Below are 27,130 nucleotides of genomic sequence, written 5' to 3'. Positions count from 1 at the left end.
AGCGGGGGCTGGAAGGAAGGAGGGAGTCTATCCTGTCACTGGGAAGTTTTTCAGCATACACAGGACAGCTTGGGAGTGTTCTTGTCCTCTTCTTCCCAGACCCTCAGGAGTGGATAGAAGTATGTAGAAGGAATCTACGTCTCAAAGGGGTCAGATCCTGGGCCAGTGCCTGAGGCTGACCAGCTGACAGCTGGCTTGGGAAAGTCAGAGGAAATAAGACTCGGGTTGGAGTGTAAATATTGTGTTGGAATACTCTTTAGGTACAATCCTTTTATTATAAAATGGGTTATTTTTTCTTTGGACCCAGATTAGCACTTCTCTGGGCTACTTCACGTAAGACATTCGGTGTCGGGAAATGAATGTGTCTCTGCCCTCCATCCGCATCAAATTAAACTTCTGTAGATTTAAGGGGGAGATACGATTGCCTCAAATAAACTTTTATCTACCATGGTTGGCAAGGGATGAAAAAATAACACTGAATCCTTTTCTTTCCAAAGTCTGGAGAGAGTGGGGAGGCGGGGGGGGGGGGGGCGGGATGTACTAAAGTTTCTTTGGGCAAGCTTCAACTTTGGAGTGTGCCTCAGGTCTTACCCAGGAAATACGACACAACCAGAATGCACGGGCGTGCAAGAAGACATTAATCTTAACGTCAGGAACACTTTGCATTTGGAAATTCTCTATTTCAAAAAGCATCAGCTTACAAGAGGCCTGGCTACTTCCTTAAGCATCTTTGCAACCCAGCGTGTGAGTTCCCTCCTATTCTAAAAGAAAGATGATTTGCTCTTTATCTCTTTTTCTCCCTGAGTGTGTGCAAATAAATTTCCGTGGCCTTCAGCAGATGGGCTTAAGAGCTATACAAAAAAAAAAAAAAAAAAAATCCTTTATGATCTTTCAAACTTACTCTTTTTTTTTTTTCCTCCTGGAATGTGCTGAGATGTCCAGAGCTGCCTGCCGTGTCAGAGAGTAAAACTGATGACCCAGTTGGATAGTGAATGGAGGATTCTCGACACCAGGTACCGGCCAGCCAACAGGACACAGGCTTGTCCCATGGCAGTAGCAAGTTGCTCCGCAGGCCAATAGCAAGGCTGCAAAATGGCCTGATCCAAACAGGAGCCAGTCCTGACTTCCTGGGCGGCCCGGGCAGCGAGGCAGAAAGCGGCGCTCATTGCTGACACTGCAAGTGCTCTCACAAAGCTCTCCCTGTTGGCTCTGGGCTAGACCTCCCACACCTACAAATAAAACAGAGGGAGATTAACTTGCATTAGAAACCAAGTGAATAACTTAAGAGGTAATTTTTTTAAATGCTCGTTTATCTAGATCCTGCTCTTCTTTTATTCAACTTCAAGGTATGCAAATATGACACCTTGTGATACTTGTAGTCCTGTGCAATGTGTGCTAAAATGGCTGCTGGCCTCTGGGTCTAAATCTTATTTAGCTCTCAATCAATTAGCAGGAAGTATGCAAAACAAAGTATATGTGGAGGGGAGACGTGGCTATGCTGACTGGGGAGGGTGTTAGGGATGAGTGTTCACAAACTGAAACCACCGTTTCTTCCTTTACTCTTGGCCCCGCCCCCTCGGTGATCTTAAGCCCAAAGCAGGTAGTTAGTTTCCTGGTAACAACCACCAAGGAGATACAGGGTGGCCTAACCCTGTTTCTTCTGCATTGTCATTTTAACATCTTTAATTTGGAAGTGCCTCTGTCATCTGTTAGGTTAACCAGAAAGCGTTATACATTCGTGTTAGGATATCAAAAGGCAGGCACTTTGGGATAATTAGATACAAAGTGCTAAATTACTTAGAGAGTATCACCAATATTCAATAAGTGCTGTTGAATTTTCCGACAGAGCCTTTTATTACCTTCACATTATGACTTTACGTCTATTCCAAAAAAAAAAAAAAAAAAAGGGGGGATGGGGAAAGAAAAAGGCAAAAGAAAAGACTGAATGTTGGAGTTACTATCATGCCGTGCTTCTGAACTTAAACTCTTGGAAGGACTGCCTTTGCTGCGAATCTTACTAGGTAAGCAAAGTTAACTTCCATGTTCCTGAATTCTCCCTTTGCAAAATGGTATTTAGACCATCTCGTGTTAACCACCTAGTTCAAACCTATTTTGGAAGCCAGTTAAATAGAAGTAAACTTCAAAAGATTAATATTCAGGAAATGATGTTCCCTTTACTCCAGAAAATGAGAGTGCTTCGTGTAGCCAAAAGAGCGGCCCTTCTGCTCTTCTCCCCTCTGCATTTATGTTCAGAGTGAGGAAGCACATTTCTCCACAGAGGACAGTGCAGAAAACAGCATGAGGAAGTGCTGGGACAGGGAAACCGTTCATGACAGTGAAGTATGAGTGGGGAAATGTTGGTACTGTTCTCTGTCCCAGCTTCTAACTCCCTGATCCCAGGCGGGAAGGCACTCTCTCTAACTCCACTTTTTTTTTTTTTTTTAAACATCTGTCACAGGGAAAGGCTTCTCCCTTAACTGTATGTACATGGCATCTCAAAAACAACCATTTCTATGTTCTCCGTATTCTGAAAGAGTACCATTCTGATTCCTGCATTCTCTGTGCAGATGCTCCCAATGATTTTATGGCTCGACTTACTTCATGGAAGTCCTAAATATTGGGAAATCTCTTATATAGTGCATGTGAATTAAACCCATCGAGAGAAATCTCATGCACACAACCTTTGGTACACATTACTCAACACAATTTGCCTTGGGCATGTCAGGGACTGGGATAATGTTGCATTGGGAAATACTGCACCAATGTGATAAGGACCCACGCGCTTTCTCAAGGAGTCCCTGTTTCTAGGTTAGAGATTATAACTAAGTAACTGAATAAAAGGCTGAAAAGACATTAAGGGAAATAAGCTTTCAGGGTATTTTTAGAGAATGATTCTTTACAAACTCCTATAAAATCAACTATTATGTTCATAATGATTTCATGAAGGATATGATCTCTGGCAACATATGTTTCAGAAATGCAACTGCCAGGGTGCCTGGGTGGCTCAGTTGGTTGAGTGTCCTTTTCGTGTCTCGTCATGATCTCATGCTTGTGGGGTGATGGGATTGAGCCCCACGTTGGGCTCTGCCCTGGGCGCGGTGCCTGGTTGGGATTCTCTCTCTCCCTCTTTCTCTGCCCCTCCCCCAATTGCACTCGTGATCTCTCACTCCCCTCTCTAAAAACAAAAAAAGGAAGAGAAGAGAAGAGAGGAGAAGAACAACTGCCTTAGCCGAATCAGCTGGCTAGGCCCTCAGCAGCTATTTTTTTTTTTTTTTTAATGTGCCTCCAACCATAAGAATTTGCCATGGTTAGTAATTATAAATCATAAGACATTATAGTAAAATTGGAGCAATGATAAGAAATGACCCATAAGCTAGTTTTTATGTTGTGAAAATAAGTAAGGAAACTTTAAAGCTTAATCTTATCTGTGTGTCAGTCGTAGCGCATATAAGTGCAAATGACTCAGATAAAGCGGCAAGCCACAAGAACTCACTCGGTCATGAGTAACATGTACAACTCAACCCCAGGGTTTCACTTCTAAGTTTGAGATCAGGTTTCTTGAAGGAAGTGTGGTCAGGTCAGATATACCAAGGGTACGAAAGAAAGTCAACTTGGGAAGGGGGTGGTTTTTATAGGCAAGAGGGTTGCTACCATTATTATTAAGCATCATGCATGATTCCTAGCACTTTGCATGTCTGATTCTCCATACTCATCTCAGTAACTCTATGAAGTTGGTACAATTATCTCTGTGTCTCAGATGCCTACCATCGGGGAAGTTAGGTAAATTTTGCAAAGTCTCACAGACCATAAATGCCTCCGGAGAGTCCCAGACCATTCTGATTCCAGATCCCTGAGCGCATGCTTCTGTTGCCCCTCCTCTGGGTGAACATCAAAGGCACTCAGTAAAGGGGAAGTGAGATCCCAGTACGGCTGCCCAGCTGATGTGTGAATGAATAGAGGGAAAAATCTCACGGCTGGGCTCTAGAAAACACACGAATTCTACTCACCCATCTTTAAACCAACCCAGTCCCTGCAAGAAACCACTGTTAGGCTGAGTGTTAGCCCACCCAGGCCCTGGAATTCATGCAAACTCCAATTTCATCCTATTCCACTGACCTTGTTTAGCATCTCATCTCTGGCTCCCAGTCACTGCCTTTCACCTCCTTATGTTCTTGGCTTCTGTCACACCTTTCCAGTTTCTCCTCCATTTACTCCCTTGGAAGGGATTCTGTGACTCTGATTTTTGTGTTTCAGCTTCTGTCTTTCACTCTTACATGGGGCAGGCCTGCTCATCACACAGATCTCTGTCACGGGAAGGATACCGCGCTATATTCAGAAGAGTTTGTTTCTGTTAATGTTTATTTCTTTATTTTCAGAGAGAGAGGGAGAAAGAGAGCATATGCGCATGAGCAAGGGAGGAGCAGAGAGAGAGGGAGAAAAAGCATCCCAAGCAGGATTTGCACTGTCAGCGCAGAGCCCAACTCAGGGCTCAATCTTACAAACAGAGGTCACAATCTGAGCCAAAATCAAGAGTTGTGTGCCTAATTGCCTGAGCCACCCAGGCGCTCCCAGAAAAGAATCTATTTTTTAATTTGTTTATTTTTGAGAGACAAAGCACAAGCAGGGGAGGGGCAGAGACAGAGGGAGACACAGAATCCGAAGGAGGCTCCAGGCTCTGAGCTGTCAGCAGAGAGCCAATGTGGGGCTTGAACCCATGAACCGCGAGATCATGACCTGAGCCAAAGTCAAACACTTAACCAATTGAGCCACCCAGATGTCCTGAAAAGTATATTTAAATCATTAGTAACTCTATTTGGACATTTTTTAAGAAGTTGTTAAGCCGTTGCATTTAAACCTGGTAAAATCATTTTATTTAATTTTATTAATTTTATTATTTTTTGGTAAATCAGTAAATTTGTGTTTTTTTTGTCAGTTTGATCATTTGGCAACTAATTCTTTCCTCATTTCCTGACTTGGAGCTGGGGAGTGACGGCTGAACAAGGCTCAGCCCAGTGGCTTCCTTCCTAATGTTAGGCTATACTTCCTGGAAGAACAGGAGGAATTCCTGAGAGTCAGACCCTGGGGACAATGTGGCACTGTAAGGGACACAAAGAGGCATTCCATCAGGTGGCGGGAAGGAGTAGGTCTAATTGCCTACAGTCCAGTAGGCTCTGAATATTCTTGTTATTTTAGGAGGACTCCCAGGACGCTTCCCAGGAATGGGGCGGCAGCGCGTCCCCCTCCAAGTCATTCAGAAAGAGGCAGAATTTAGAGGCATTTAAATCACTGAGTTCCCTTTCCTTACAGGGGTCCTAGATGAGCATGCCAAGAAGTAACAGTTAAAAGGAATGGCTTAACAACTTTTATAAAAATGTCCAAATATAGTTATGATGGTTACATACATTTTTCTGAGCGCAATCAACATTTAACATTGAAACATTTCAACGTGCCTCAGGTGGCTCAGTCAAGTGCCCAAGGTGGCTCAGTCAGTTAAGCGTCTGGCTCAAGTCGTGATCTCGTGGTTTGTGAGATTGAGCCCTGGATCAGGCTCTGTGCTGACAGCGCTGAGTTTGCTTGGGATTCTTTCTCTCTGAGCCCCACCTCCCCGCCCCCGTCTCTGCTCCTTCCGGCTCATATGCTCTCTCTCAAAATAAATAAATAAAAGTATATATATTTAGCATTTCAAGTGGAAAATTTTCAGTTTATATTTATTTTTGTCTCATAATTTTAAACATCTTGCTGAATCACTACATTGTACGTCCGAAACTAATGTAACACTATATGTTAACTACACTGGAAGTAAAATTAAAAAAAAAATTAAAACATCATTTTCATTTTACTAACATTTTAGTATCTAAATTTTCATTTTTCTCAGGTTTCTAAGTAGTTTTCTTATCTTTCCCTTATAATTTTACATCATGATTAAATATCAATTTAAATAGCAGACTAATCACAATCATCCAATCCATTAAAGTGTTCCCTTCTAAGTATCCTTGCTTTCTTCCTGTTGATTCGAGAAGTTTTATATTTTTAAGTTGAAACTTTCTGCAAATTGCTACCCAATTTTCTGTTTCTGAAATTCTTGTTAGAAACCAAAATATCAGAAAAAAAAAAATTGAAAAGAAAGAAACCAAAATGTCAGCATTTTATCTCTGATAGGACTCTTGGATAATTCTGATTTATTTCAGATGACCTGTAAATTAAACTTAAATTTTTAATTTAATGAAAATTCAACTGAATGCTAATTATAAATGAATTTAAGTAAAATTTGAATTTTCTGAGTTTTAAAATTTAAATTGGCTACAAATCACTTGCTAAAAATCTAAATTAAGTTTGACATGCCATTTGAGGAATTGGTAAAACAACCCTAAATGTGGTTAAATTTTCAAAAAATAGTCACATACAGAATGGCAAAATCGTTGATGGACAATGTGGTTCATATTGGTACTTTTAGTGAATTTGGGACTTGCTACCAATTTAACATTCAATTAGGATTGTTTTATCAGGTGGCCCCCAAGTTTAGTTTAGCCAATGTACAAAAGAATATATTTGATTACGTGTAATTAAAATCAAATATTAGTATTAAAACTGGTGAAAATTGCAGTTTGTAAATTTTGGTCCTTCTACAAATTGATTATTTCAAGAACTGATTTTTAGTGGATTTGCCTACCTTTGTCTCTTAAGACTCTGTAGTTAAAAATACAAACAAAAGCATCAATAACAATGGCAACATCTGTTCTAAACAGACAGTGAGCCAGCGCTGTGCCAGGTACTCTGCAGAAGTTGTCTTCCTTGAACCCACACAACTTTTTGAATTAGGTATCATTACCATTTTATACAGAAGGGATCTGAGGATCAAAAAGGTTAGTAACGTGGGGCGCCTGGGTGGCTCAATCGGTTAAGTGTCAGACTTCGGCTCAGGTCATGATCTCACAGTTCATGAGTTCAAGCCCCTTGTCGGGCTCTGTGCTGACAGCTCAGAGCCTGGAGCCTGTTTCAGATTCTGTGTCTCCCTCTCTCTCTGCCTCTCCCCCGCTTGTGCTCTGTCTCTCTCAAAAATAAACAAACATCAGGGGCGCCTGGGTGGCGCAGTCGGTGAAGCGTCCGACTTCAGCCAGGTCACGATCTTGCGGTCCGTGAGTTCGAGCCCCGCGTCAGGCTCTGGGCTCATGGCTCGGAGCCTGGAGCCTGTTTCCGATTCTGTGTCTCCCTCTCTCTCTGCCCCTCCCCCGTTCATGCTCTGTCTCTCTCTGTCCCAAAAATAAATAAACCTTGAAAAAAAAATTAAAAAAATAAAAAATAAAAAATAAACAAACATTAAAAAAAAAAAAAAAAGTTAGTAATGTAAATTGCCCAGAGGAGGCAGAATTAGGACTGCTTGTCTCAAGGGCCAAGTTGCCTCGTGTAGCTGCCAAGCTGTGAAATGAAAGATGGAAGCTGCCCACCTCTGCCCTAGATCTACAGAGCGGAGATGAGGAAAGAGGTTGCTCCCATTTCACTGCCTGGATGGAAAGAGCTCAGCGTCTCCACAGATTGCAGCATTTGGGGCAAATAGCAAGTGGGCTGGGAAGATGGCCAGCCCACTGTTCAGGGAGTAGGAGCAGCAGCAGAGATGACACAGGTGATGGGTCTGCTCCAGGCACCCAGTTGGCGGCGGGGCCAGGCGGCGGCATCTGTTGGCGGTGGCTGCAGCTTCACCTTCAGCACAGCCGGCTGACCGCTGTTGCCTGGCTGCACAGTACGGTTCTCCATTTCCTCCTGTCAGACCATTATGCCTCTCAGATACAAAGGAATGGGCTGTTGCTCTTAATGCAGCCTGGCACTTGTTGCTCTCTGGAATAATGCCAGTCGGCCCTGCATGGGCTGATACGAGAAGATTTCTTGTATTATAACCTCAAAGCTTGAAACTGAAGGGCATATGCAAATTCAGCTCAAGGGGTCCTGCTATAGGGGTCATCAGAACAAGAGGGATGGAACGGTTCTGTCGTCTAGCAAACTTTTTTGGGGTAGATTGGAATGAGATGTGTAAGGGCTAAGCTATTGTACGAACCTCAGCTCATTATTCATTCCAGCTGGCAAATACCCCTCTTCCTCCTCCCTTTTCTGCCCCTTCTATAACTTTCACTAACCAGCCTGGAGTGGTTATCCTGAGTTTTTCTACTCCAGTGACAGATCTGGGTGTAACCCGTGATTGCCACATACTCTAGCATACCTGCCCACATACATGCTGCTTCCTCTTTCCATTGTAGCTTCAGGAGGAACGGGGCTTGAGAAGGAAGAGATGGGCAACTTAGAAGGTTTCCTTTTCTTTCTGCTTGGGATGACATGATACCTTATCAGATTATTTTTCTTTTCCAATCCCTCATCTCCTATCCTTCTCAGATTTAATGTCTCTGGTTAGTGAGATGTCAAGTTTATATACATAATATACATAAGCCTATTTTTTTTTAATTTACAGTTTGTGGTTTTTAATACATTTTCAAGTTTGTACAACCAGCACCACTATTTAATAACAGAACATTATCAGAACCCTATAAAGAAACTATTTCTGGGTGGCTCGGTTGTTTGAGCATTTGACTTTTGGTTTCAGCTCAGGTCATGATCTCTTGGTTTCGTGGGTTCGAGCCCCACAAAGGGCTCTGTCTATGCTGACAGCACAGAGCCTGCTTGGGATTCTGTCTCTCCCTCTCTCTCGGCCCTTACCCCACTTGTGCTGTCTCTGTTTCTCTCAAAAATAAATAAATAAATTTTAAAAAATAATAAAAAATAAAAAAAGGGATGTCTGGATGGCTCAGTCAGTTAAGCGTCTGACTTCAGCTCAGGTCATGATCTCAAGGTTCGAGGGTTTGGGCGCTGCTTCAGGCTCTGTGCTGACAGCTCAGAGCCTGGAGCCTGCTTCAGATTCTGTGTCTCCCTCTCTTTCTCTGCCCCTCCCCTACTCATGCTCTCTCTTTCCTTCAAAAATACACATTAAAAAAATTTTTTAAGTAAAAAAAGAAACCCTGTTTCTCTAAATTCACATTCACCTCCCTTCCCAAGCCCCTGGCAACTTCTCATCTACTTTCTGTCCCTATAGATTTGCCTATTCTGGACATTTCATAAAAATAGAATCACAATATATGACCTTTTGTATCTGGCTTCTTTTACTTAACATGATGTTTTCTATGCTCATCTGCATCGTAGCCTGCATGGCTACATAATATTTGTATGGCTTTGTATGGCTAAATAATATTCCATTGTATGGAGATACAACATTTGTTTATCCTTTTATCAGTTGATGGAAATTTCAGTTGTCTCCACATTTTGGCTACTATGACCACTAATGCTGTAATCATGTATGGGATTGTGTGGACATGTTTTCACTTCACTTGGGTAATACCTAGGAGTGGTATTGTTGGGTCATATGGTGCTCCATGTTTAAATTTCTAAGGAACTACTAAATTGTTTTCCCCAGTGGCTGCATCATTTTTCATTCCCACTAGCAATGGTACATAGTGTGGCCAGTTAATAAATTAATGCCAAGTAAAGGCAAGTAAGTTATTGAAATGAGAAATGGGAAAATGTCATTAGTGTGTGATATAAAAATGAAAAAAAAATTACAGTTAGTGACTACAAGACCAGAAATGAGATAGTGTTGCTTAAAAGGAGATATAAGAAAACATCTCGATTAATTGCATGTAAGTGCACAAAGTGTGATTTGTACAGGCAACACTAAGCTAGGAAGCTGCCTTCCACATGTAAGAACAAAATACTAGGAGAAGAAAGGATATCCTGAAATATTCAAGGAAGCTTCCTTGTACTATTGACCTGAGAAATGACAATAGGCGTTGTAAGGAAGAGAGACTTGAAATGTTTGTGAACTATTTTTATTTTGTCAAAATTCCTTGGGCGAATAAAAGAAATCTATATAAATGATGGAGATCTCTGATCCATTTAGGAAATGGAAAACAATGTCCAATGGTAAGAGTTAGACAGATCCAAATTGATACAGAAGTGTTGGAAAATTCCACCACCTCCTGAATAGGAGTGAGTAACAGTAAGTCAGTGGAACACTGAGGTAGAATGATTTAATCAAAACGTTCATCAAATTTTTACCCCTATACCCAGGGGGAGCAGTCTTTCACAGGTGTTTTATTCATTCATAGATAGAATCACCTAGAAAGGAAATAGTTTCTGAGATAAGTACGAAGAATTTTAATCTGATTAGAATTACTTATGTATTTTGGTTGGTCTGGGGCATTAGTCTTAGCTATCAGGATGTTCTGCATAAAGTTCTCAGAAATTAATAGGAATTAATACATTAAGTCAGATCTATGATCATCCGGAACAGGCTTATACTCCCTGTTAAGACCACAGGGATGGTTTGTGGGATGGCAATTGAGCTTCTGGCTCTCAACCAGGAAGATTAGAAGCAACTTAGAACTCTTTCTAGTTACTTTCAGAGCCCAGTTTTGTATCTGTCACACCAGCTTTATATAAGCCTTTTACAAAATTCCGTTATATTGTGACTTGCCACCCATATTTGTTGAGACTGGATTTCACTACATGTTAGGGTCCTGGAAAACCAATGGCTTAACCAAGATAGAACTTCATTTCTTTCAAGTAAAGTTCAGGGGTATGCAATGCAGGGTTGATAAGGTAGCACTGATCCATGGTGTTCTCAGGGACTCAGCCTCATCCTAGTTTACCAGGTTACCTTCACTTGTGTGTGCCCTTACCCTCAGGTACAGACATCACATTTGTGTTCCAGGAAGCAGAAAGGAGGAAGGGATGAGACGGCAACAGGGGTGCCCGAGCTCATTCATAAGGAGTACTAGAGATACTGTCAGAGAAAACTTCCACTTACATATCATTGGCCAAAACATGGTCATGATCGTATGACCACACCAAACAACAAGGGAGACTGGGAAATGCATTGTTAATTTCCTAAACTATTTGCCCAGAAAAAAAAAAAAATGGAGTTTTCCATTTTTGGCACTTTATCTCAATTATGATAAAGGGAGAACAAATACTGGGGGGACAGACTACGTTATTTGCCATGCCACAGTTTGGAAGTCAAGTGTTAGTCTGGGTTGTGTAATGTAATTCTTCCTTCCAATTTCCCTACATTTGAGCTTCAGCGTTGCCTCCCGCTTCTAATGTAACTGGCTTTATGTTGGATAAGAAGTAACTTAAAGGTCCCTGAGGGTTCTGGTTATGGAATGGGAACTAGATAGGAGAGCACCAAGTGGAATTAACTCTGTGTAATGAGGTTCCCTCTCAATATCATGCTTTTTTTTTTCTTTTAATTTTAGAGAGAGAGTGAGCAGGGGAGAGAGGCAGAGGGGAAGAGAGAGAATCTTAAGCAGATTCACCCTGTCAGCGCATAGCCTGACATGGGGCTCAATCCCGTGACCTAGAGTCGGTCGCCTAACCGACTGAGCCACCCAGGCAGCCCAATATCATGCTATTGTTATTGAATGGTTGCACTCACCGCTCATGTATTCTTCCTGTGATTATCAGCTTTAGTTATTTACCTTTAAACAAATTACCAAATCTAACTATTCACAGGTCATCTTTCTGCATTGATTCCTAAACTTTGTTATCCATATTTACATGACAGTCATCTCTACATCACTATTAACATTTTGGGTGCTCTCCTTTGGACCTTCTGAAGCATAGATGTTTCTTTTTTGGTAACTGTTAGAACTGAGTGAATAAGCTTTGCCTCAATGGAGGCAGAGAAACACTTTGGATAATTAAAATTCACCCATGTGGCCAACTTATGGATCATCCAAAGGAAATATCCTCTGTGGTCCAAGAGATGGAAACAGAAAATGTCATTTAAAACGTGGGACTATAGCTAATAATATTCCATGTATATTTTAAAGTTGTTAAGAGAGTAGATCTTAAAAGTTTTCATCACAAGAAAAATAAGTATGTATGGGATTGATGGGGGTGGTGGTTAGGAGGGTGGGGAAAATGGGTGATGGGCATTGAGAAGGGCCCTTGTTGGGATGAGCACTGGGTGTTGTATGTAAGTGCTGAATCATGGGAACCTACTCCTGAAGCCAAGACTACACTGTGTGTTAGCTAACTTGACAATAAATAAATAAATAGTTTTTAAAAGTATGTATGGTTATAGATGTTAATGACACATTACTGTGATCATTTTGCAGTATACACACATATCGAATTATGTTGTACATCTGAAGCTAATATAATGTTACATGCCAATTTTATCTCAATCAAAAGTAAATAACATGAAAAATGGGGATATAATTACAGGAGATTTGATAGTGAAACATCATAAATGTTGAAATCTTTCTTCAGGTGCTGATTAAATTAGATCACCAAGTTAGAAAAATAAACAGTCCATTAAAACTATATAAATATAAGAATGATAGTTGAGGAACAGAATTATACTTAAATATTATCCATCCAAATCTTTTTATTTTATGGATGAGGTTACTGAGATCCAGGGCAGTGAGCTGGAAACACTCATGAAATTAATTAGAAACTTCTTGGGGGAAAATTTCAATTTTTGCCATTATTGAATAATAGTCACCTGTAAACATAAGATTTGGTCAGAATCTCACAAATAACTTAAAATAATGTAAATTACTGATAAATGGGAAAAGTTATGAAAGTGAATCTTGGAGCAAACCCCTAAGCTCCTAAAAATGAGGGAAAGACTTATTCATAAAAATGACAGAGTTCAGAGGGTGATATTGACATTTAAATATAATAGTGTCTTATTTGTGCATTCAAAAGAGCAGTCAGCATTAAGTATGGCTATCTAACTACTTAAATGTAAATGCAAAACAAAACAGAAACCTTTCCCCAATCATTTACTTCTTACACTTTCAGCTTTCCATAGTTTGATGGGCAAGATATCAATTTTGTGTGTGAAATCTAATGAGGAAACTCACCAACTTGGCCATTAGGACACCTATAGCTAACAATTATAGGTAATATTTAGTCCCGTTTATTTCTCCATTAGCTTCTTGGTTTCAATATTTTCTTCCAAAGGAACATTTTAGGAATATTTTGTCTTCTTCTGTTGGTTAGAGAGCATTTTCCTTCTTTTAATTGGGTGATGAAGAAAACGATCACTATGATGTACTTAACAGACCACAGAAAATCTAACCATGAAGCTAAAATAATTGCTGACTTTTTTAATTTAATTTTTTAAGAGAGATCATGAGCAGAGAAGAGGGACAGAAGGAGAGAGGAAGGAAAGGAAGGAAAGGAAGGAAGGAAGGAAGGAAGGAAGGAAGGAAGGAAAAGAAAGAAAGAAAGAAAGAGAGAGAGAGAGAGAGAGAGAGAGAGAGAGAGAGAGTCTTAAGCAGGCTCCATGATCAGCATGGTCTCTGACTCGGGGCTTGATCTCACCACTGTGACCTAAGCCTAAACCAAGAGTCTGACACTCTACCCACTAAGCCATCCAGGCACCCCCAAATTGATGACTTTTTATCATTTTTGCATCTTCCATAAAATGTGGGAAAAGGCAATCCTAATTCCTGTCATTGCTTTGTGTCTCTATCAATATGTTCAGAAAACTCAAGCCAGTGCACTAAAGATGTAGTTCCTGGTTCTCTTGAAAGGCTTCTCTGTCAATTTTGCTGCTGTGGCCATTCATCTACCTTAAAATTCCTAAACTGAAATGGAAGAGTTATTATTATAAGTTGATATTAAGATATAATAGCCTTTAAAATACATTACCACTTTCTTAACAAATGTTGCCAGTATTGGAAAATAAAAGAAGAAACAAAAAAATAAGAAGAAGAACAGAAGAACGTTCTGTAGGATCTGTGGTTGGCTTGTTCATTCCTTCTCTCTCCCTGTTTTTTCCTTCCTTCCTTTCTTCCTTGTTTCCTTCTTTCCTTCCCTCCTTTCCCTCTCTCCCCTCCCTTTCCTTCCTTCCCTCCCTTTCCTTTCCTTTCCTTTCCTGTGGACTCACTTAAAAGACAGCAAATGCTGTGGCAAAAAAAGAAACACATAAAAATGAGTGCTAGCTGGTTTTTAAAGTATAATTTCTTGCTTAATTGAAGACTGGTATCAATTGAACGAATTCTAAAGTACAGGGCGATCTTCATGCCGTTGAATCCAGGGGAAGAAGCTGAGTTATAGTGGTTTTTGCAATAGTTATGTGTGGAGATGGCTTATTTCACTTTGTCGTGATATCTTTGTCCCAGAATTCCTGTGAGAACTCAGACATTATTAAAATCCAGTCTGTCTATTACACATAGGTGAAAAATCACAAAATCTCTACTATCAACTAGGTTTGGGGTATGTGTGTTTCATTATAAGCATCTTGGACTCAGCACTTTTCCAGCCACTTTGGGTAAAGCCCTCTTAGCTGGATTACTCACTGACTTTATACACAAAAATGCAAGAAACCTGACATTCTTGGTGGATAACTTCGATTAATTATCCCCTCTAAACTTGTCCTCCCTCATTGCATCTGTTCTAACAGGTGTCTTTGTCTTTATTATTTATGAATGGGATTATATGGCATCATAGATATTGAGTCTCCCCCTCTCCCTCTCCCTCTCCCCCTCTCCCTCTCCCCCTCTCCCTCTCCCTCTCCCTCTCCTTCCCCTTTTCCCCCTCCCTCCCTCTTTCTGGAGCATGAATTATTGCCTAATAGGGAATTATCAAATCATATTGATTGTTTCAAGTCTCAGAGATATTTCACACTGAGCTAACTTGTTTCTTTCTTTGTGCCTTACACAAAAGAGGAAACAGCCCAGAAGGTCTCAGACTTGAATTGCTTCTTTGAACCACATGGAGAGCAGCATCTTTAAGTTGAAAAATACATGAAACTTTTAACTGAAGTTTGCCCTCACTGATAAACACATGATTCTTCCTTTTTCCTTTGTGGGGGTTGCCTGCTTAGATAAATCCTTCTTTGTTGTATTGGTTTTCTCTCTTAAAAATACTCAGTGCACATGATAAAAACTTCATTATAAAGTGTATATAGTTAGTTTCCTTCTACCCCCTGAAACCCAGACCTCTAGCTCATCCCTTGAGAGGGATGTGTCTAATGCTTCCTGCCACATGGAGAAAATTTTCCATTTCTTCACTGTGGATTAAAAACTCTCATGATCTCTCCCCCATCTCTTTTCTTCATTTTTTTCTTCCTCCTCCAGGCATATACCTCTGCTCCAGCCATACCTCTGCTATCTAATTTCTTTCTTTTTAAACTTTATTGAGCTATCTTTGACATATAAAAATTAAAAATAATTAAGGTGTACAACTTGATCTTTTTTAAGTAAGCTCTACCCTCAACATGGGGCTTGAACACACAACTCCGAGATCGAGAGCTGAGCCAGCCTGGCACTCCTTGATGTTTTGATATATGTATACAGTGTGAAAAGATCACCACAATCAAGCTAAATAACTCGTCAATCACCTCTACGTAGTAACCATTCTGTGGGGGGGGGGGGGGGGGTGACTTAATTCGAGATCTACCATCTTAGCAAATTTTGGATATATAGAACAGAATTGTTAACTATGGTCACTATGCTGTACATTTGATCTCACGTGGTCTTTCATCTTGCATAACTGAAACTTTGTACCCTTTGAAACTTCGTGCTCCTCATTTCTTTCACCCCTGGCAACAGCCATTCTACTGTCTGCTTCCGCGAATTTGACTATTTTAGATTCCACATGTAAGTGAGATCATGCAGTGCTTGCCTGTCTCTGTCTGGTTTATTTTACTTAGCATAATGCTATCCAGCTTCCAGATGAGTCCTGGGTGTTTGCTCCTGGGGTTCTCTGCCCCTTGGGTCTTTGCTCTTGTGGGGAGTCAGTCTTCCATTCTCCTGCAAACCTTGCTCAGCCTCCCATGCCCTGTTCAAGTTTTCATTATCATTTCCTTAGATTCACCTCACATATATGTCTCCACTGCTAAACTGTAAGATCAGAGAGGGAAGTTGAGAAACGCGGACTCTGGCTCTAAACTCAGTTCAGTCATTAACTGTATCCTGGAGAAAGACAGAAAACCTCTCAGTGCCCTGGTTTTCTCAACTGCTACACTTTTTTGCACCTCATCCTTACACAAGGGCCATACTAATCTTCTCTGTATCATTCCAATTTTAGTTTATGTGCTGACAATGGAGCACTCAGTTGCTACATTTTTTTTTAAACAAGTAGACAAGTGTTACAAGACTGGAGAAGAAAGCAGTAACTCATGTTGTCTCTGTGTTGTTAAAGTAGGGAGACATATTCTCTCTTCCCTATATAAATGAAAATAAATACTTCAAGTAAATATTAGTATTGTCCCCTAAGAAATAAAAGCTTAGGGGAGCCTGGGTGGCTCTGTTTGGTTAAGTGTTTAACTCTTGATTTCAGCTCAGGTCATGATCTCAAAGTTCCTGAGTTTGAGCCCCGTCAGACTCCCTGCTGGCAGTCTTGAAATTCATTCATATTCTCTCTCTCTCTCTCTCTCTCTCTCTCTCTCTCTCTCTCTCAAAATAAATAAACTTAAGAAATATAAGTCTAGTGGGAAAAAAAGAATATGTTTATTGAAGTATATGAGCTAAACACTGGGAATTACAAATCTAAGTTATTAATATGAAATCTCAAGTTTCATGAAATGTTTAATGGACTCTATTCGTATTCCTTCAGGTTAAATAAAATCCTTTAAAATTTCTTAAAGTATTGTTTATAGCATGAGCTATGTCTTATGCACTCTCAAGAAGGATTATGAAGAGCTTGTGACCTTATTTGAACAGTTAAAATACTCAGTACATAATCACCAAGATGCCCTTCTAGGAAAGAATTTCATTTAAACCCAGTTAAAGTAGACTTTAATATTCATAAGAGGATAGAATTATTATCTGGATAAATCTTTCATGCAGCAGAATGTTGTGAGAAGAATTAAATAAAGCCCAGGAGAATAATATTTTAATGGAAAAAATTTTTTTTCAAAAACTAGAAATAGAAATACTTTAACCTTTCAGGTCATGGAAATGATCTTATAAAACCCTCAGACCACAAATATTAAGATACAGCCACAGTATAAGAAGAAATAAAAAGAATCATTAAAGTTTTTAGGCAAATAACTTTGAAAACCTGGATAAAATATATTTTGAAAAATATAATTTACCAAAATTCATCCAAAAGATTAAAAAAAAAAATCTAAGCAGATAGCTTTCCAAAGAAGAAATGGAAAACGTACACAAGTTGCTTTCGTTCTTTCAAATGTTTTCCCAGAGAATTCTATAAAACCTTTAGAGGACATAGAATTCCAATGTTATTTAAATTGTTTTAGATCATAGGAAAAAGAGGAGGTCCCTAAGTGCATTTTATGAAGCAAGTATAACATTCAATATTATAAACCATTAAGTCATCATTTGATAGTTCCAAGGAGAAATCGCATATGATCGTCATGATTAATCCTGGAAAAAAGCACGGAGTTAGTATCATATCTTGTGGGAAAACTCAAGAAGCATTCCATTGGCACAAGGAAAAATTAAATAATGCCCACTGTCACATTAAGGTGTAACATTGGGCTAAAATAGGAACGATTAAGCTTTTAAGAAAATAAAAAGAAATTAGAGGTTCGATATTAAAAGGAGTTGAGATTATCATAACTGAAAATATTATTTCATACTTAAACATTGCAATATAATTAAACTGTAAAATTACTTCAAACAAAAGAAAATTTAGTGACATAGTGGGGCACAAAATAATGATAAATCAGAGCTTTAGATACACTACAAGAGGAGATAAAAAAAACAGATTCCACTGCAATGCAATAAAAATAATAAATAAGAGAAATTAGGAGCCCCTGGGTGGCTCGTTGAGCATCCAACTCTTCATGTCAGCTCAGGTCATGATTCCTGGGTCATGGGATCCAGCCCTATGTCAGGATCCACCCTGAGCATGATGCCTGCTTAAGATTCTCTCTCTCCCTTTTCGCCCCTGCTTGTGTGCTTTCTCTCTCTCTCTCTCTCTCTCTCTCTCTCTCTCAAATAAATAAAATTAAAAATAAATAACAATTAAAAAGCAATATGAAAAAGCTGTATGTGAAAACATTTTAAATACTCCTGAAGGCCCAAAATAATACATGAATACCTGAGAAAATATACCATGTTCTTTGATAGACATTTTCATCACCAGTGTCGTTTCTTTACCATGATCCAAATAAAAATGCCAACTGCTTTCTTTTGTTGTCTTTAGTTTTTTAGGTATTTTTTTAATGAAAGGGTAAGACATAGGGTAATTCTCTAGTTCATTTTGAAAAATAAACATACCTCATGCATATATCAAGGTAAATTACTCCAAATGAGTCAGTGTTTAAATGCAAAAAATAAAACAATAAAATAATATATAAAACCTTGAGTAAACTCCTATAAAGAAGGAAAGGCCTTTCTAATTATAGACTCAAATCCTTAAGCCATAAAACAAAAGAGTGTAAAATTCAACCACATTAAAAAAATAACTTCTGCACGAGGCAAAAATATTATGAACAAATAAAAACTAGGAAATATTGCTTATAATTCATATTACAAAGGAAAGGCTCACCCTTCTCTTATATAAAACTATCCTTGAAAAAAATAAGAAAATGCTAAACAAATATGAAGAAAATAGGCAGAGGGTATGTACAGACATTTCAGCATATATATATATATATATATATATGCTGAATATAACCTTTAGATTTGTAAAAAGATGTTCAGCTGAACTCATTATAAGAAAAATGCTAATTCAAACATCACCACGCTGTGGTTTCAAAACATGGCCCCAGAATTATCCAGTAATCCTCCCATGAACAGGTGCACTTTCCCTTGAGTCCAATGTCTGTAACTTTCTGACCAACAGACTCCAGCCTATATGTTGTGATGGTTTGGTAGCTTGCACTACCCGTCTCTTTCTCTGAAACCCAACCACCATGCTATGAGGAAGCACAAGTCCCCCACTGGACAGGAACCAATAGCTAGTACCAACTTGCCAGTCATGTGAGTGCACCAACTTGGAACAAGACCCTTGAGCTTTAGCTGAGCTGTCCCAGCTAACACTGCATGGAGAAGAGATGAGTTGCCTTTACTAAGTTCTGCTGAAATTGAAGATTTATGAGCAAATTAAATGATTGTTTCATTTTGAGCTAATTCAGGATGATCTTTTGAAATTGGTAAGGAAGAAGATGCCATGATAGTGTGTACAGAAAACCCTAAAAACTCCACCAAAAAAATAAATAAATGAATTTATTTATTACTAAATTCAATAAATCAGGTCACAGGATATAAAATCAATATACAGAAATCCATTGCATTTTTATATACTAATAATGAAGTGGCAGAAAGATAAATTAAGAAAATAGTCCTATTTGCAATTTTACCAAAAATAATAAAATACCCAGGAATAAATTTAACCAGGGACGTGAAAGACTTGTCCTTTGAAACTATAAATGTTGATGAAAGAAATTGCAGATGACACAAATAAATGGAAGATGTTCCATGCTCATGGATTGGAAGAACAAATACTGTTAAAATGTTGATTCTACCCAAAGGAATCTGCAAATTCAATGGAATCCCTATCAAAATACCAATAGCTTTTTTTTTTTTTTTGTACAGAACTGGACAAATAATCCAAAAATTTGTGCGGAAACACAAAAGACCCCAAATAGCTATAGCAGTCTTGAAAAAGAAGAACAAAACTGGAAGTATCCAGATTTCAAAATATACTACAAAGCTGTAGTAATCAAAACAGTACTGGCACAAAAATAGACACATAGATCAGTGGAACAGAAGAGAGAACCCAGAAATAAACCCACTCTTATATGGTCAATTGAATTTTGACAAAAGAGACAAGAATATGCAATGGAAAAAAGATGGTCTCTTTTACAAATGCTGCTGTGAAAACTGGACAGTTACATGAACAAGAATGAAACTGGACCACTTTCTTAAACCATACCCAAAAATAAACCAAAATGGATTAAAGTCCTAAATGTTAGACCTGAAACCATAAAAATCCTAGAAGTGAGGACAGGAAGTAATGTTTTTCACATCAGCTAAAGGACATTTTTCTAGATATGTCCCATGAGGCAAGAGAAACAAAACCAAAAATAAACTATTGGGACTACATCAAAATAAAAAGCTTCTGCATGGCAAAGGAAACAACAAAACAAAAAAGTCAACCTACTGAATGGGAGAAGGTATTTGCAAATGACATATCTGATAAAGGGTTAGTATCCAAAATATATAAAGGACTTCTATAACTCCATACCCCCAAACCAAATAATCAAATTTAAAAATGGGCAGAAGACATGAACAGACATTTCTCTAAGGAAGACATCCAGATGGTCAATAGACACATGAAAAGGTGCTCAACATCATTCATCATCAGGAAAATGCAAATCAAGACTACAATGAGACATCACCTCACACCTGTGAGAATGGCTAAAATCTAAAACACAAGAAACAATAAGTGTTGGTGATGATGTAGAGAAAAAGGAACTCTGAGGCACTGTTGGCGGGAATGCAAACTGGTGCAGCCACTGTGGAAAATGGCATGGAGGTTGCTCAAAAAATTAAAAATAGAATTACCCTATGATCCAGTACATTGCACTACTGGGTATTTACTCGAAGAATACAAAAACAATTTGAAAGGATATATGTACCTCTATGTTTATTTAAACATTATTTACAATAGCCAAATTATGGAAGCACCCCAAGTGTCCATCAATAGATGAGTGAATAAGGAAGATGTGATATGTACACACACACACACACACACACACACACTACTCAGAATATTACTCAGCCATAAAAAGAATGAAATCTTGCCATATCCAACATGGATGGATCTAGAGGGTATACTATCAAGTGAAATAAGTCAGAGAAAGAAAACTACTATATGATTTCACTCATATGTGGAATTTAAGAAACAAAACAAAGAAAGAAAAAAAGAGACAAACCTAAAAACAGACCCTTAAATATAGAGAACAAACAAACACCATAGGGGAGGTGAGTGGGGGAATGGGTGAAGCAGATGATGGGGAATAAGAGTGCGCTTATCGAGATGAGCACTGAACAATGTATAGAATTATTCAATCACTATATTGTACACCTTGAACTAATGTAACACTGTATGGTAATTATACTGGAATTAAAATAAAAAATAAATATGTTAAAAAAGAGAGCTTGATAAAATAATGTCTCAAATTGAAAAAAAATATACTTTTCTTTCATTTTATTTTATCATCCAGAGATTAGATATGAAAATAGCTATGGTTTGCACTTTCTTCTGGAGAGCATTATAGGGATAAAGTAAAATAACAAATGGGAAGGTGTTTTGAAGACAAGTAAATGCAAAGTATTATCACAGCAATTGTAAATAAAAAAGTAAAAGAGAGCATTGTTCTGCTTATAGATGTCAGTCTGAGAACATGCATTTACAGTAAAAATGATGGAGTAAGAATACCTGCCAACAAGGGATGTAGAGAAATTTCAAGAAAATAGGAAGCAAGCGGAGGAATAGGAACTGACTGAAGGAGGAGAGAGATACCACTAGGTAGCATATAATCAAAATACAGCCAGAAAGGTTGCTGACCATCCCCCCAGATCTCTGGACTGTCTCAGGGTTTGGACTTCCCACGTACATTACTTCCTCTCCAGGCCAGGAGTGAAGCACTCTTCTATAAAGATAACAATGCCCTCCAAATAAAGCCCACCCCATTCAGGCATTTAAGTGTCTGTGGTGAGATGACTGGACAAATGTCTGATAATTGACAAGTTCCACCCACATATCCAGGACTCCCAATCAGCTTTCTGTTGCCTCAGTCTAAAAAAACAGATGACTATTGAATGTCATCAATGTGGCAAGCACTCAATAAATATTTCCTAATATTTATTGCATTTGGTAAGTATTTTAATAACAAAACCAGTAATAATATTACTATTTTCAATTGGAAAGATGTTTTATTGTACACCAAAGTAAACAGAGTTGTGTAAATACAAATACACAAATAGAAAATAATAGAAATAATACAAGGACTAGAAAAGAATTTTTTAAAAATTCTCAATGGTATCCTTAGAACATTTCACCAGAAATTTTCATCCATTAAAAATAAAGATGGGGGCAGAGCAATTGGAGACCTGGGAAGATGGCGGCGTAGGAGGACGCTGGGCTCACCATGTCCTGCTGATCGCTTAGATTCCACCCGCATCTGCCTAAATAACCCAGAAAACTGCCAGAAGACTAGCAGAATGGACTCTCTGGAGCCAAGCCTAGAAAAGAGGCCCACGGAAGAGGGTAGGAAAGGCAGAGAGGCGGCGTGCGCTACACAGACTGGCAGGAGGGAGCCGGGGCGGTGAAGGGGCAGCCAGCCCACCCGGCAAGGCAGAGCCCCCAAGTCTGGCTTGCAAAAGTGGAGGGGCCAGATGGAGTGAGTTCTGACAGCCAGCGGGACTTAACATCTGGAATGTTAGAAGTCAACAGCTCTGCTCGGAGAGCGGGAGGGCGAGAGAACACCGGGAGGGAGATTTGTTGAACCCTGGAGGACAGAGCTCAGCTTGGAGGGGAACAAAGGTGCTGGCCATTGCCATCTTCCTCTCCCATCCCCCAACTGAAATTCCAAAGGGAACGGTTCCTATCACTGAACTTGCTTGCACCGCACAAACCCTCAATGCTGTGCTTCTGTGGATCCATCCCTCCGACAGGTCTGCCTCCCTCCTGGTGCTGCAGGGCCCCTCCTGCAGGGGACCACCTTCAGCAAAGGGAGCTAAGCCTGCCCCTCCCGCCCCTGTGAACCTTGTGGATCCACCCTGGCTAATAAGCCTTTGGCCAGACCCCATTGAAGCAGCACCACAAGCCTGGCAGTGTGCAAGTAGCCCGGACAGGGGCCACACCACTCCACAGTGAGTCCTGCCCCTGGGAGAGGGGAAGAAAAGGTACACACCAGTTTGACTGTGGCGCCAGTGGTGGGCTGGGGACAGACATCGGGTCTGACTGTGGCCCCACCCACCAATGCAAGTTATTCAAGACAGCACAGGGGAAGTGCCCTGCAGTTCTGCACCACTCCAGGGACTATCCAAAATGGCGAAACGGAAGAATTCTCCTCAAAAGACTCCAGGAAGTAGCAACAGCTAACGAATTGATCAAAAATGATTTAAGCAATATAATGGAACAAGAATTTAGAAAAATAGTTATAAAATTAAATGCTGGGCTTGAAAAAAGCATAGAGGACAGCAGAGAATCTATTGCTACAGAGATCAAGGGACTAAGAAATAGTCATGAGGAGCTAAATAATGCTATAAATGAGGTGCAAGATTAAATGGAGGTGGCCATAGCACGGATTGAAGAGGTAGAGGCCAGAATAGGTGAATTAGAAGATAAAATTATGGAAAAAGAGGAAGCTAAGAAAAAGCTTAAAAAAATCCAGGAGTATGAGGGGAGAATTAGAGAACTAAGTGATGCAATCAAATGGAACAATATCCATATAACAGGAATTCCAGAAGAGGAAAAGAGGAATTCCAGAAGAGGAAAGGGGCTGAAGGTGTACTTGAACAAATCATAGCTGAGAACTTCCCTGCTGGGGAAAGAAAAAGGCATTGAAATCCAAGAGGCACAGAGAACTCCCTTCAGACGTAACTTGAATCGATCTTCTGCATGACATATCATAGTGAAACTGGCAAAATACAAGGATAAAGAGAAAATTCTGAAAGCAGCTTGGGATAAACAGGCTTTAACTGACAAAGGTAGACACATAAGAATAGTAGCAGACCTATCTACTGAAACTGGGCAGGCCAGAAAGGAATGGCAGGAAATCTTCAATGTGATGAACAGAAAAAATATGCAGCCAAGAATCCTTTATCCAGCAAGTCTGTCATTCAGAATAGAAGGAGAGATAAAGGTTTTCCCAAACAAAGAAAAACTGAAGGAATTCATCACGACTAAACCAGCCCTACAAGAGATCCTAAGGGGGATTCTGTGAGTGAAATGTTGCAAGGACTACAAAGTACCAGAGACATCACTACAAGCATGAAGCCTACAGACATCACAACTCTAAACCCATATCTTTCAATAATAACACTGAATGTAAATGGACTAAATGCTCCAACCAAAAGACATAGGGTATCAGAATGGATTTAAAAAAACAAGACCCATCTATTTGCTGTCTACAAGAGACTCATTTTAGACCTGAGGACACCTTCAGATTGACAGTGAGGGGATGGAGAGCTATTTAGCATGCTACTGGAACTCAAAATAAAGCTGGAGTAGCCATACTTATATCAGACAACCTAGACTTTAAATTAAAGGCTGTAACAAGAGATGAAGAAGGGCATCATATGATAATTACAGGGTCTATCCATCAGGAAGAGCTAACAATTATAAATGTCTATTCGCCGAATATGGGAGTCCCCAAATATATAAAACAATCACAAACATGAGCAACCTTATTGATAAGAATGTGGCAATTGCAGGGGACTTTAATACCCCACTTACAACAATGGATAGATCATCTAGACACAGGATCAATAAAGAAATAAGGGCCCTGAATGATACACTGGACCAGATGGACTTGACAGATATATTTAGAACTCTGTATCCCAAAGCAACAGAATACACTTTATTCTCAAGTGCACATGGAACATTCTCCAAGATAGATCACATACTGGGTCACAAAACAGCCCTTCATAAGTATTAAAGAATTGAGATCATACCAAGCACACTTTCAGACCACGATGCTATGAAACTTGAAATCAACCACAGAAAAAAGTCTAGAAAACCTCCAAAAACATGAGGTTAAAGAGCACCCTACTACAGAATGAATGGGTCAACCAGGCAATTAGAGAAGAAATTTAAAAATATATGGAAAAAAATGAAAATGAAAATACAACAATCCAAACGCTTTGGGATGCAGCAAAGGCAGTCCTGAGAGGAAAATACATTGCAATCCAGACCTATGTCAAGAAACAAGAAAAACCCCAAATACAGAATCTAACAGCACACCTAAAGGAAATAGAAGCAGAGCAGCAAAGACACCCCAAACCCAGCAGAAGAAGGGAAATAATAAAGATCAGAGCAGAAATAAACAATATAGAATGTAAAAAAAAATGTAGAGCAGATCAATGAAACCAAGAGTTGGTTTTTTGAAAAAATAAACAAAATTGACAAACCTCTAGCCAGGCTTCTCAAAAAGAAAAGGGAGAGGACCCAAATAGATAAAATCATGAATGAAAATGGAATTATTACAACCAATCCTCAGAAATACAAGCAATTATCAGGGAATACTATGAAAAATTATATGCCAACAAATTGGAAAACCTGGAAGAAATGGACAAATTTCTAAGCACCCACCCACTCCCAAAACTCAAATAGGAAGAAATAGAAAAGTTGAACAGACCCATAACCAGTAAAGAAATTGAATCAGTTCTCAAAAATCTCCAAACAGATAAGAGTCCAGGACCAGATGGCTTCCCTGGGGAATTCTACCACACATTTAAAGCAGAGATAATACCTATCCTTCTCAAGCTGTTCCAAAAAATAGAAAGGGAAAGAAAACATTCAGACTCATTCTATGAAGCCAGCATTACTTTGATTCCCAAACCAGAGACCCGGCAAAAAAAAGAGAACTACAGGCCAATATCCCTGATGAATATGGATACAAAAATTCTCAACAAGATTCTAGCAAATAGAATTCAACAGCATATAAAAAGAATTATTGATCAAAAAGAATTATTGATCCCACCATGATCAAGTGGGATTCATTCCTGGGCTGTAGGGCTGGTTCAACATTCACAAATCAATCAATGTGATACATCACATTAATAAAAGAAAAAGATAAGAACCATATGATCCTGTCAATCAATGCAGAAAAAGCATTTGACAAAATTCAGCATCCTTCCTTAATAAAAAACCTCGAGAAAGTCGGAATAGACGGAACATACTTAAACATCATAAAAGCCAATTTATGAAAAGCCCACAGCTAATATCATCCTTAATGGGGAAAAACTGAGAGCTTTCCCCCTAAGATCAGGAACACAACAGGGATGTCCACTCTCACCACTGTTTTAACATAGTGTTGGAAGTTCTAGCATCAGCAATCAGACAACAAAAGGAAACCAAAGGCATCAAATTGGCAAAGATGAAGTCAAGCTTTCACTTTTTGCAGATGACATGATATTATGCATGGAAAACCCGGTAGACTCCACCAAAAGTCTGCTAGAACTGATACATGAATTCAGCAAAGTTGCAGGATACAAAATCAATGTACAGAAATCAGTTGCATTCTTATACGCTAATAATGAAGCAACAGAAAGACAAATAAAGAAACTGACCCCATTCACAATTGCACCAGAAATCATCAAATACCTAGGAATAAACCTAACCAAAGATGTAAAAGATCTGTATGCTGAAAACTATAGAAAGCTTATGAAGGAAATTGAAGAAGATATAAAGAAATGGAAAAACATTCCATGCTTGTGGATTGGAAGAATAAATATTGTTAAAATGTCAATATTACCCAAAGCTCTCTACACATTCAATGCAATCCCAATCATATTGCACCAGCATTCTTCTCGAAGCTAGAACAAGCAATCCTAAAATTTGTATACAACCACAAAAGACCCCGAATAGCCAAAGAAATATTGAAGAAGACCAAAGCGGGAGGCATCACAATCCCAGACTTTAGCCTCTACTACAAAGCTATAATCATCAAGACAGCATGGTATTGGCACAAAAACAGACACATGGACCAATGGAATAGAATAGAGACTCCAGAATTGGACCCACAAACGTATGGCCAACTCATCTTTGACAAAGCAGGAAAGAATATCCAATGGAAAAAAGACAGTCTCATTAACAAATGGTGTTGGGAGAACTGTACAGCAACAGGCAAAAGGATGAAACTAGACCACTTTCTTACACCATTCACAAAAATAAACTCAAATGAATAAAGGACCTGAATGTGAGACAGGAAACCATCAAAACCCCAAAGGAGAAAGCAAGGAAAAACCTCTTTGACCTCAGCTGCAGCAATTTCTTACTCGACACATCTCCAAAGGCAAGGGAATTAAAAGCAAAAATGAACTATTGGGACCTCATGAAGATAAAAAAATCTTCTGCACTGCAAAGGAAACAACAAAACTAACAGGCAACCGACAAAATGGGAAAAGATATTTGCAAATGGCATATC

At 39.1% G+C, this 27,130-nt stretch overlaps 1 long non-coding RNA gene and 1 other non-coding gene across 2 annotated transcripts in view; one reads left to right on the top strand and one right to left on the bottom strand.

The window, feature by feature from the left end:
* The window catches only part of LOC123585981, a 267,199-nt gene that overhangs the window by 34,310 nt on the left and 205,759 nt on the right, over window positions 1-27,130 (top strand). The gene's annotated exons all lie outside the window — the stretch shown is intronic.
* On the bottom strand, window positions 16,004-16,109 carry LOC123587057. The gene has a single exon (XR_006707125.1). It is a non-coding gene; the product is annotated as a U6 spliceosomal RNA (small nuclear RNA).

The sequence above is a fragment of the Leopardus geoffroyi genome, chromosome C3 (genome assembly GCF_018350155.1).
Source record: "Leopardus geoffroyi isolate Oge1 chromosome C3, O.geoffroyi_Oge1_pat1.0, whole genome shotgun sequence".
Classification (NCBI taxonomy): Eukaryota; Metazoa; Chordata; class Mammalia; order Carnivora; family Felidae; genus Leopardus; species Leopardus geoffroyi.
This window is presented reverse-complemented; position numbering and strand designations above follow the sequence as displayed.